We start from the raw sequence: 10102 nt of genomic DNA, 5'->3' as shown, positions 1-10102 counted from the left end.
AAGGCCAAAGTGTATGTGTCTGGTGTTTGTCTTACTGTACTCCTCTTTTTATTTTTAAATCAATTAATTTTTAAAATTTTGGCTGAGCTGGGTCTTCGGTGAGGCACACAGGCTTAGTTGCCTGTGTGATCTTAGCATGTTGGGATCTTAGTTCCCCAACCAGGGATCAAACCCACGTCCCTTGCGTTGAAAGGGGATTCTTAACCACTGGACCACCAGGGAAGTCCTTGTGTTTCTCGTGAAGCTTTAAAATAGATCTTTTTTTAAAAATGGACTTATTTGAACAATGCTCAACACTACAGAAAGTGGCAAGACTATTAAACGCCCTTACTGACACTATCCAATACTGTAGTCACTAGCCAGCTGTGGCAATTTCCATTTAAATGCAAATCAGTTGTAATGAATTCATACTCAGTAGCTGCACATAGCTGGTGGCTTCCAGACTGGGCTGCAGAGATACAGAACATAGTCATAGTTTGTTTAGAAAGTTCTAAACAAACCAACTGTGGGCATCTCAGAAAAAAAAAAGGTTTCCTGATTTTTTCTCCTTCATGACAAAATAATTTACAGTGATTGTAAAAGGCAGACTTTAAACAATAATGAAAACATCTGGCATAGGGGAGGCTGCCATGGTCCCATTTGGTAGAAATGTGCACCATTGTCAACGCTTGGAGCATCTCCTGCCAAACATTTTCCTAACAGGCTGAGTATTAAAATACTTTGTTTTCCTGTTTTATATTTTTGTATTGAGGCAGCGTTATACCTTTGTGTACGAGTCGTGTACAAAAGCTGGGGGCTTCCATGGCAGTCCAGTGGTTAAGACCTCGTGCTCCCAATGCCGGGGACATGGGTTTGATCCATGGTTAGGGAATTAAGACTCTCCATGTTGCACAGGGCAGCAAAAAAAAAAAACAGTGTACAGCTCCATGGCGGTTTGAAAAGTGAACATCCTCGGGTTACCAGCACGAGGACAGGAAGGGGAGTCTCCTCAGCCCCTCCCCTCTCCAGTCCTGGGACCTCTCTCCCTCTCTTCCCCAAGGATAACTGATAATGGATGATTGGTCTCCTGATTCTCACTTCCTCTGTTTTCCCTCTGGACTAGGAGATAATGGGTGGTTTTCAGAGGTTATAGGAAGTCCTAGAAATTTTATGCAATGTTGTATATTCCTAAGTGGAAGGCTCACTGATCTTATCAGTTTTCGGAAGAGTCTGTGGTTTGTGAGCCAAAAAGAGACCTTTTGGATATTAAAAAAAAAAAAAAGATAGATAGTGGGAAGCTGCTGTATAGCAGAGAGAGCTCACTTCAGTGTGATGACCCCAAGGACTGGGGATGAGGGAGGGGATGTATCTATATACATAGCTGGTTCACTCTGTTGTATAGTAGAAACCAGCACAACATTGGAAAGTGATTATACTCCAATTAAAAAGATAATTGCGAAGAAAAAAAATATTGTTCAGAAACTCCCTGGCAGTCCAGAGGTTAGGATTTGGTGCTTTCACTGCTGTGGTTCAGGTTCGATCCCTGCTTGGTGAACAAAGATCTCACAAGCTGCATGACACGGGCAAAAAACAAATAAAAATTCTTTCTCGTAAGCAGTCACCCAGGATCATTTCGTCCTCTTTGCTACTTTGTTCAGCTCCTGCTGAAGACTTCATTCCCCACTCCCCAAACCCAGTGTCTTGTTTGGCTTTTTAAAAAATACAAGTCTGTTTATTTTTGCGGCAAAACATACATAACAAAACAAACGTTCACCATCTAAACTATTTCTAACTGTGAAGTTCAGTGGCATTAAGTACATTCACCTTGTTGTGCAACCCTCCCCACCATCCATCTCATCTTCCCAAAGTGAAACTCTGTCCCCTTTAAACATTAACTTCATCACCCCACCCCCAGCCGTTAGCAACTCCATTTTCCTGTCTCCATGAATTCAAGTACTCTAAGGACCTCTTGTAAGTGGAAGTGGGGAGTTTTTGTCTGTATATGACTGGCTTATCCCACCTAGCATAATATACTCAACATTCATCCATGCTGTAGCATGTGGCAGAATTTTCGTACTTAAAGACTTAATAAAGTTCCATTGTATACACCACATTTTATTTATCCATTTATCCATTGAGGGACACTTGGTTGCTTTCACATTTTAGCTATTGTAAATCGTGCTGGGTGTACAAAGTCCCAGCTTTCAACATGGGGGGGCGGGTATATACCTAAAAGTACAATGGCTAGATCGTGTGGTAGTTCTATTTTTAGTATTTTGAGGAATAGCTATAATTTGTTCCAGAGCGGTTGGCCCAGTTTATATTCCCACCAACCAGTTCCTCCATTTCTTCACCAACAAATTGTTATTTTCTGATTTTTTAAACTTTTATTTTAATTAATTTTTATTGAAGTATAGTTGCTTCCAGGTGGCAGTAAAGAATCCGCCTGCTAATGCAGGAGATGCGGGTTTGATCCCTGGGTCGGTAAGATCCCCTGGAGAAGGAAATGGCAAGCCACTCCAGTATTCTTGCGGGGAAAATTCAATGCGCAGAGGAGTCTGGTGGGCTACAGTCCATGAAGTCGCAGAGTCAGACACAACTTACTGACTGAGCATGCACGCACATATAATAATTGCTTTACACTGTTGTAAAGCTTTAGCTTCTGCTTTATGATTTATTGTTAATAGGAGCCATCATAATGGCTGTGAGTCGTTCTTGCTTTATTTTTTGGCAGTGAAGTGAGTGGCCTTTCCGACAGAAGCGTTTATATCTTTCAGGCTCTGCTGGTGCAACCTGGAATGGCTTATCTCTTGAACAGCCTTTCCCAGCTGATAAGAGAGCTATCATTAGCTCATGGCTTAGAAAGGTTAAGAACTTGCCAAGGTCACAGGTGATCTGCAGAGCCAGAAACTGAATCCATGGTCTTATCGCCTTTTTATTCCACTCAGCAATGTGCCTGCCTTTCAACGCAGAGAAGGTCAGCCCCTAACACCAAACAAAGGTCACATAGCTGATGGTAACAAAGCAAACTCAGCATCAAATGCTCCGCCATCAGGAGGGTGAGCAATGCCATAAGCATTGACTCTGGGGTCCCAGCTCCATGCCTGGAAACAGACATTCCTGCAGGAAACTACTAAGGTGACATCACTTGTGTATCTGCAAGCCACTTTATGAGACAAAGGATGGAGAACTTCTTTTTTTTTTTTTAATTAATTCATTTGACTGCCCTGGGTCCCAGCTGTGGCATGTGGGATCCAGTTCCCTGACCAGGGATTGAACCCGGGCCCCCTGCATTGGGAGCTCAGAGTCTTAACCACTGGACCACCAGGGAAATCCCAGAGCTTTTGTTCTTGAACTTCCTCTTCTCCATACTCTTCCCCCAGGAGAGCTGTCATCTGATACTGGCTGCATCCTGACAGCCTGAATTTCTATCCACAGCCCAAATGCCTTTGCAGACTCATACAGGCAAGCAACTGCTTTCTTGATAGCTCCACACAGTCATCCTCCAGGCCCTGGGACCTTCCCCAAACCTTTCATTTCACGCACTCCCTCACCTCCACGTCTGTTCCTCTCCATATTGGTCACAATACCACCACCACCTAATAGGTATTTGGGCCAAACACCCAGGAGCTTTCTTTCTCTTCTTCATTCTGCACATCCAGGCTTGCTGGCAAGTCCTCTCAATTCCAGAAGATCTAGAGCCTAGCTCTCCCCGACGTAACACCTCCCAGTGCTTCCTGGTGCATCAGAATGAAGACTCGAGAAATCTCTTGCTCACTCCTCTCTGGCCATGACAACCTCCTCACCGTTCCTTAAAGAAATTAAACGGCTGGGACTTCCCTGGTGGTCCTGAGGTTAAGACTCCGAGCTTCCAAGGCAGGGGGCCTGAGTTCCACCCCTGGACAGGGAACTAGATCCCATATGCCACATCTAGGAGTGTGCATGCTGCAACTAAAGATCCTAAGAGCCGCAACGAAGACCTGGTGCAGCCAAATAAATAAATATTAAGAGAGACAGAAAGAAATTAAACTTCCACACCTCAGGAGCCTTTGAACTTGTTCTTTCCTCTGCTTTGTGCCTTGCTTCCTTTTCATCAGCTTCCTATTCATGTGTCCCCTTCTCAGGGAATCCATCCTTGAGCCCCCAACCTAAAGCCATTTCCCTCCCCTGCTCCAACTCTAGTGATTTTGTCCTATGACCCTGTGTTATTGCCCTCATAGCAAGTCTTCCTGGCTGACTGAAGTGATCTCATTCATTTCTTTGCTTATTGTGAGGTCTTGTCACTAGAGCAGTGAGTTTCAATGATGTTTTTAAAAAGATTTTCAGCACTCCCTTAAATTTTTTTAAATGCAGTGGTTTCCTTACCTTAAAATTTTTTTAATATAATTTATATCTTTTTATTTATTCTCTTTTGGCTGCGCTGGGTCTCCAACGCTGTAGACAAGCTTTCTCTCTAGTTGTGGTGCACGGGCTTCTCACTGTGGTAGCTTCTCTGTTGCAGAGCATGGGCTCTAGGGTGTTCGGGCTTCATCTGTTGCAGAGTGTGGGCTCAGCAGTTGTGGCACATGGGCTTAGTTGCCCAGCAGCATGTGGGATCGTCCCGGACCAGGGATCGAACCTGTGTCCCCAGCACTGCAAGGCAGATTCTCAACCACTGGACCGCTAGGGAGGTCCTCATGATTTTTCACATGTCCCACAGCAAGACACAAATTTCACATGTGACCCAGGGATCCAGGGGTTACAACTGCATCACAAATTACCTCCAAATTTACTGGCTTTAAACAACAACATGGACCTTGCTCACAAAGCTGCGGTTTGAGCGGGCTTGCTGGGAACATCTCTTTCTGCTCCTCTTGCTGTCAGCTGGGGAGGCTCAAAGGCCGGGGGCTAGAATCACTTCAGTGCTCACTCCCTTACTTGTCTGGTGGTTGATGCTGGTTCTGGCTGGGCCCTTCTCTGGGAGACAGTTCACGTGGCTTGGGCTTCCTCACAACATGGCAAATGGGCTCAGAGAGCCTATCCTGGAACCGAGAGAGAAGGAGAAAGCAAGCTAGCACCAGGCAAAAGATGCATCTTAGTTTCTGACCGAGGCTTGCAAGTCACACAGCGTCCCTTCTGCCACATTCTGTTAGTTGCACAAAATCCTGCTGAAGTTCAAGAGAAGAATAGAAGTCTGCCTCTTGACAGGGAGTGGCAAAGCTGGAACTATTTCTGTTGCTATTTTTTGGAAAAGACTACCTGCCACACCCAGTAGACAAATGTTTGGAGTTTCCCTAAAACAATACCTCGCCTTTTGTACACAATGCACTGATTTTTTTCACCATTGTATTTTGTAGAAAATGCTGGTCATGACTTGCTGCATTGATGTCTTCACCTCATTTGAGGGACACCTCACAAAAGTGAACAGTTTTTCTTTCCTGTACTGTAACCCTGCACAGCACGGTGTTCAGTAAGAGCTGGATACCTCACCTACTAGCTTTCTATATATGTTTTACTTAGCAGCTATATAGTAATCCCTTTTAGTTCACTCAGAATCGACTGATATGGGACCTTAAATGCTGTGTGCTCAGTCGTGTACAACTCTTTTCAACCCATGGACTGTAGCCCACCAGGCTCCTCTGTCTATGGGCTTTCCAGGCAAGAGTACTGGAGTGGATTGCCATTTCTTCTCCAGGGAATCTTCCCAACCCAGGGATCAAACGCGTGTCTCCTGCATTGCACCATCACTGACTGAGCCACCAGGGAAGCAATAACACCTGGTTAGCACTTACTGAATACCAGGTATTGACCTTATTTAACCCTCATGCCAACTCTTTTATTTATTGAAGTACAGTTGATTTGGCAATAAGGAGCTCATGATCTGAGCCACAGTCAGCTCCTGGTCTTGTTTTTGCTGACTGTATAGAGCTTCTCCATCTTTGGCTGCAAAGAATATAATCAATCTGATTTCGGTGTTGACCATCTGGTGATAGCCATGTGTAGAGTCTTCTTTTGTGTTGTTGGAAGAGTGCGTTTGCTATGACCAGTGTGTTCTCTTGGCAAAACTCTATTAGCCTTTGCCCTGCTTCATTCCGTATTCCAAGGCCAAATTTGCCTGTTACTCCAGGTGTTTCTTGACTTCCTACTTTCGCATTCCAGTCCCCTGTAATGAAAAGGACATCTTTTTTGGGTGTTAGTTCTAAAAGGTCTTGTAGGTCTTCATAGAACTGTTCAACTTCAGCTTCTTCAGCATTACTGGTTGAGGCATAGACTTGGATTACTGTGATATTGAATGGTTTGCCTTGGAAACAAACAGAGATCATTCTGTCGTTTTTGAGATTGCAGCCAAGTACTGCATTTCGGACTCTCTTGTTGACCATGATGGCTACTCCATTTCTTCTAGGGGATTCCTGCCCGCAGTAGTAGATATAATGGTCATCTGAGTTAAATTCACCCATTCCAGTCCATTTTAGTTCGCTGATTCCTAGAATGTCAACGTTCACTCTTGCCATCTCCTGTTTGACCACTTCCAATTTGCCTTGATTCATGGACCTAACATTACAGGTTCCTATACAATATTGCTCTGTAGAGCATCGGACCTTGCTTCTATCACCAGTCACATCCACAGCTGGGTATTGTTTTTGCTTTGGCTCCATCCCTTCATTCTTTCTGGAGTTATTTCTCCACTGATCTCCAGTAGCATATTGGGCACCTACTGACCTGGGGAGTTCCTCCTTCAGTATCCTATCATTTTGCCTTTTCATACTGTTCATGGGGTTCTCAAGGCAAGAATACTGAAGTGGTTTGCCATTCCCTTCTCCAGTGGACCACATTCTGTCAGACCTCTCCACCATGACCTGCCCGTCTTGTGTGGCCCCACAGGGCATGGCTTAGTTTCATTGAGTTAGACAAGGCTGTGGTGCTAGTGTGATTAGATTGACTAGTTTTCTGTGAGTATGGTTTCAGTGTGTCTGCCCTCTGATGCCCTCTTGCAACACCTACCGTCTTACTTGGGTGGGATTATCTCTTGGACGTGGGGTATCTCTTCATGGCTGCTCCAGCAAAGCACAGCCACAGCTCCTTACCTTGGTCAAAGAAAGTAGGGAAAACCACTAGACCATTCAGGTATGACCTAAATCAAATCCCTTATGATTATACAGTGGAAGTGAGAAATAGATTTAAGGGACTAGATCTGATAGATAGAGTGCCTGATGAACTATGGCCAGAGGTTTGTAACATTGTACAGGAGACAAGGATCAAGACCATCCCCATGGAAAAGAAATGTAAAAAAGCAAAATGGCTCTCTGGGGAGGCCTTACAAATAGCTGTGAAAAGAAGAGAAGCTAAAAGCAAAGGAGAAAAGGAAAGAGATAAGCATCTGAATGCAGAATTCCAAAGAACAGCCAGAAGAGATAAGAAAGCCTTCCTCAGCAATCAATGCAAAGAAATAAAGGAGAACAACAGAATGGGAAAGACTAGAGATCTCTTCAAGAAAATTAGAGATACCAAGGGAACATTTCATGCAAAGATGGGCTCGATAAAGGACAGAAATGGTATGGCCCTAACAGAAGCAGAAGAGATTAAGAAGAGGTGGCAAGAATACACAGAAGTACTGTACAAAAAAGAGCTTCACTACCAAGATAATCACAACGGTATGATCATTCACCTAGAGCCAGACATTCTGGAATGTGAAGTCGAGTGGTCCTTAGAAAGCATCACTACGAACAAAGCTAGTGGAGGTGATGGAATTCCAGTTGAGCTGTTTCAAATCCTGAAACATGATGCTGTGAAAGTGCTGCACTCAATATGCCAGCAAATTTGGAAAACTCAGCAGTGGCCAATGAAAAAGATCAGTTTTCATTCCAATCCCAAAGAAAGGCAATGCCAAAGAATGCTCAAACTACCGCACAGTTGCACTCATCTCACATGCTAGTAAGGTAATGTTCAAAATTCTCCAAGCCAGGCTTCAGCAATACGTGAAACACGAACTTCCAGATGTTCAAGCTGGTTTTAGAAAAGGCAGAGGAACCAGAGATCAAATTGCCAACATCCGGTGGATCATCGAAAAAGCAATAGGGTTCCAGAAAAATATCTATTTCTGCTTTATTGACTATGCCAAAGCCTTTGTCTGTGTGGATCACAACAAACTGTGGAAAATTCTTCAAGAGATGGGAATACCAGACCACCTGACCTGCCTCTTGCGAAATCTGTATGCAGGTCAGGAAGCAACAGTTCGAACTGGACATGGAACAACAGACTGGTTCCAAATAGGAAAAGCAGTACGTCAAGGCTGTATATTGTCACCCTGCTTATTTAACTTCTATGCAGAGTACATCATGAGAAACACTGGGCTGGAAGAAGCACAAGCTGGAATCAAGATTGCCAGGAGAAATATCAATAACCTTAGATATGCAGATGATACCACCCTTATGGCAGAAAGTGAAGAGGAACTAAAAAGCCTCTTGATGAAAGTGAAAGAGGAGAGTGAAAAAGTTGGCCTAAAGCTCAACGTTCAGAAAACTAAGATCATGGCATCCCATCCCATCACTTCATGGGAAATCGATGGGGAAACAGTGGAAACAGTGTCAGACTTTATTTTTTTTGGCTCCAAAATCACTGCAGATGGTGATTGCAGCCATGAAATTAAAAGACACTTACTCCTTGGAAGAAAAGTTATGACCAACCTAGATAGCAAATTGAAAAGCAGAGACATTACTTTGCCAACAAAGGTCCGTCTAGTCAAGGCTATGGTTTTTCCTGTGGTCATGTATGGATGTGAGAGTTGGACTGTGAAGAAAGCTGAGCACCCAAGAACGATGCTTTTGAACTGTGGTGTTGGAGAAGACTCTTGAGAGTCCCTTCGACTGCAAGGACATCCAACCAGTCCATTCTAAAGGAGATCAGCCCTGGGTGTTCTTTGGAAGGAATGATGCTAAAGCTGAAACTCCAGTACTCTGGCCACCTCATGCGAAGAGTTGACTCATTGGAAAAGACTCTGATGCTGGGAGGGATTGGGGGCAGGAGAAGGGGATGACAAAGGATGAGATGGCTGGATAGCATCACCAACTCAGTGGACATGAGTTTGAGTGATCTCCGTGAGTTGTTGATAGACAGGGAGGCCTGGTGTGCTGTGATTCATGGAGTTGCAGAGTCGAACACGACTGAGCAACTGTACTGAACTGAATAGTTGATTTACAATGTTGTGCTAATTTCTGCTGTACAGCAAAGTGACAGTTTTACACACACACATATATAATATCTTCTAAAATATTTTTTCTATTAGGATTTATTCCATGAGATTGGATGTAATTCTTTGTGCTATATTGTAGGACCTTGTTGTTTATCAATTCTAAATGTAATAGTTTGCATCTGAGTCAGTGAGTGCTTAGATTTCAGTTGTGTCCGACTTTGCGACCCTTTTGACTGTAGCCACGAGGCTCCTCTGTCCGTGGGATTTTCCAGGCAAGAAGACTGGAGTGGGTTGCTATTTCCTTCTCAAGGGGATCTTCCCCACCCAAGAATCTCATCCACATCTGCTGAGTCTCCTGTATTGCAGGTGGATTCTTTATCTGCTGAACCATCATGGAAGCCCTGCTACCCCCAAACTCCCAGTCCATCTCTTTCCCTTCCTCCTCCCCCTTGGCAATCACAAGTCCATTTTCTATGTCTGTGAGTCCATTTCTGTTTTGTAGATAGGATCATTTACTCTCAAGCCAACTCTTAAAGCAGACTCTATGATGACCTTCATTTTGCCGAAGAGGAATGTGAAGAGCAGAGGGATGAAGCAATTTGCTTGGGGTAACACAGCTTGTTGCTGCTGTTTAGTCGCTAAGTCCGAGTCTTTGCCACCCTTTGGACCGTAGTGCCCTCAGGCTCCTCTGTCCATGGGATTTCCCAGTCAAGAATACGGGAGTAGTCTGCCATTTCCTCCTCCACAGGATCTTCCTGACCCAGGGGTGGTATCTGGGTCTCCTGCCTTAGCAGGTGGATTCTTTACCACTGAGTCACCACGGAAGCCCAGTAACACAGCCAGTAAGTGGCAAATCTGGGGTTGAAACCCAATAAATCTGGTTGCAGACTCCATTTTGCTATGCAGCCTCTTATAGACTTTACTTATTTATGTTTATTGTGAGTATCCCATGCA

General features: G+C 44.2%; 1 non-coding gene across 1 annotated transcript; it reads right to left on the bottom strand.

Moving 5' to 3' along the window:
- Window positions 1–3237: 3237 nt before the first annotated feature.
- On the bottom strand, window positions 3238–3310 carry TRNAG-CCC (transfer RNA glycine (anticodon CCC)). Its single transcript has one exon. It is a non-coding gene; the product is annotated as a tRNA-Gly (tRNA).
- Window positions 3311–10102: the final 6792 nt, after the last annotated feature.

The sequence above is a fragment of the Budorcas taxicolor genome, chromosome 7 (genome assembly GCF_023091745.1).
Source record: "Budorcas taxicolor isolate Tak-1 chromosome 7, Takin1.1, whole genome shotgun sequence".
NCBI lineage: Eukaryota > Metazoa > Chordata > Mammalia > Artiodactyla > Bovidae > Budorcas > Budorcas taxicolor.
This window is presented reverse-complemented; position numbering and strand designations above follow the sequence as displayed.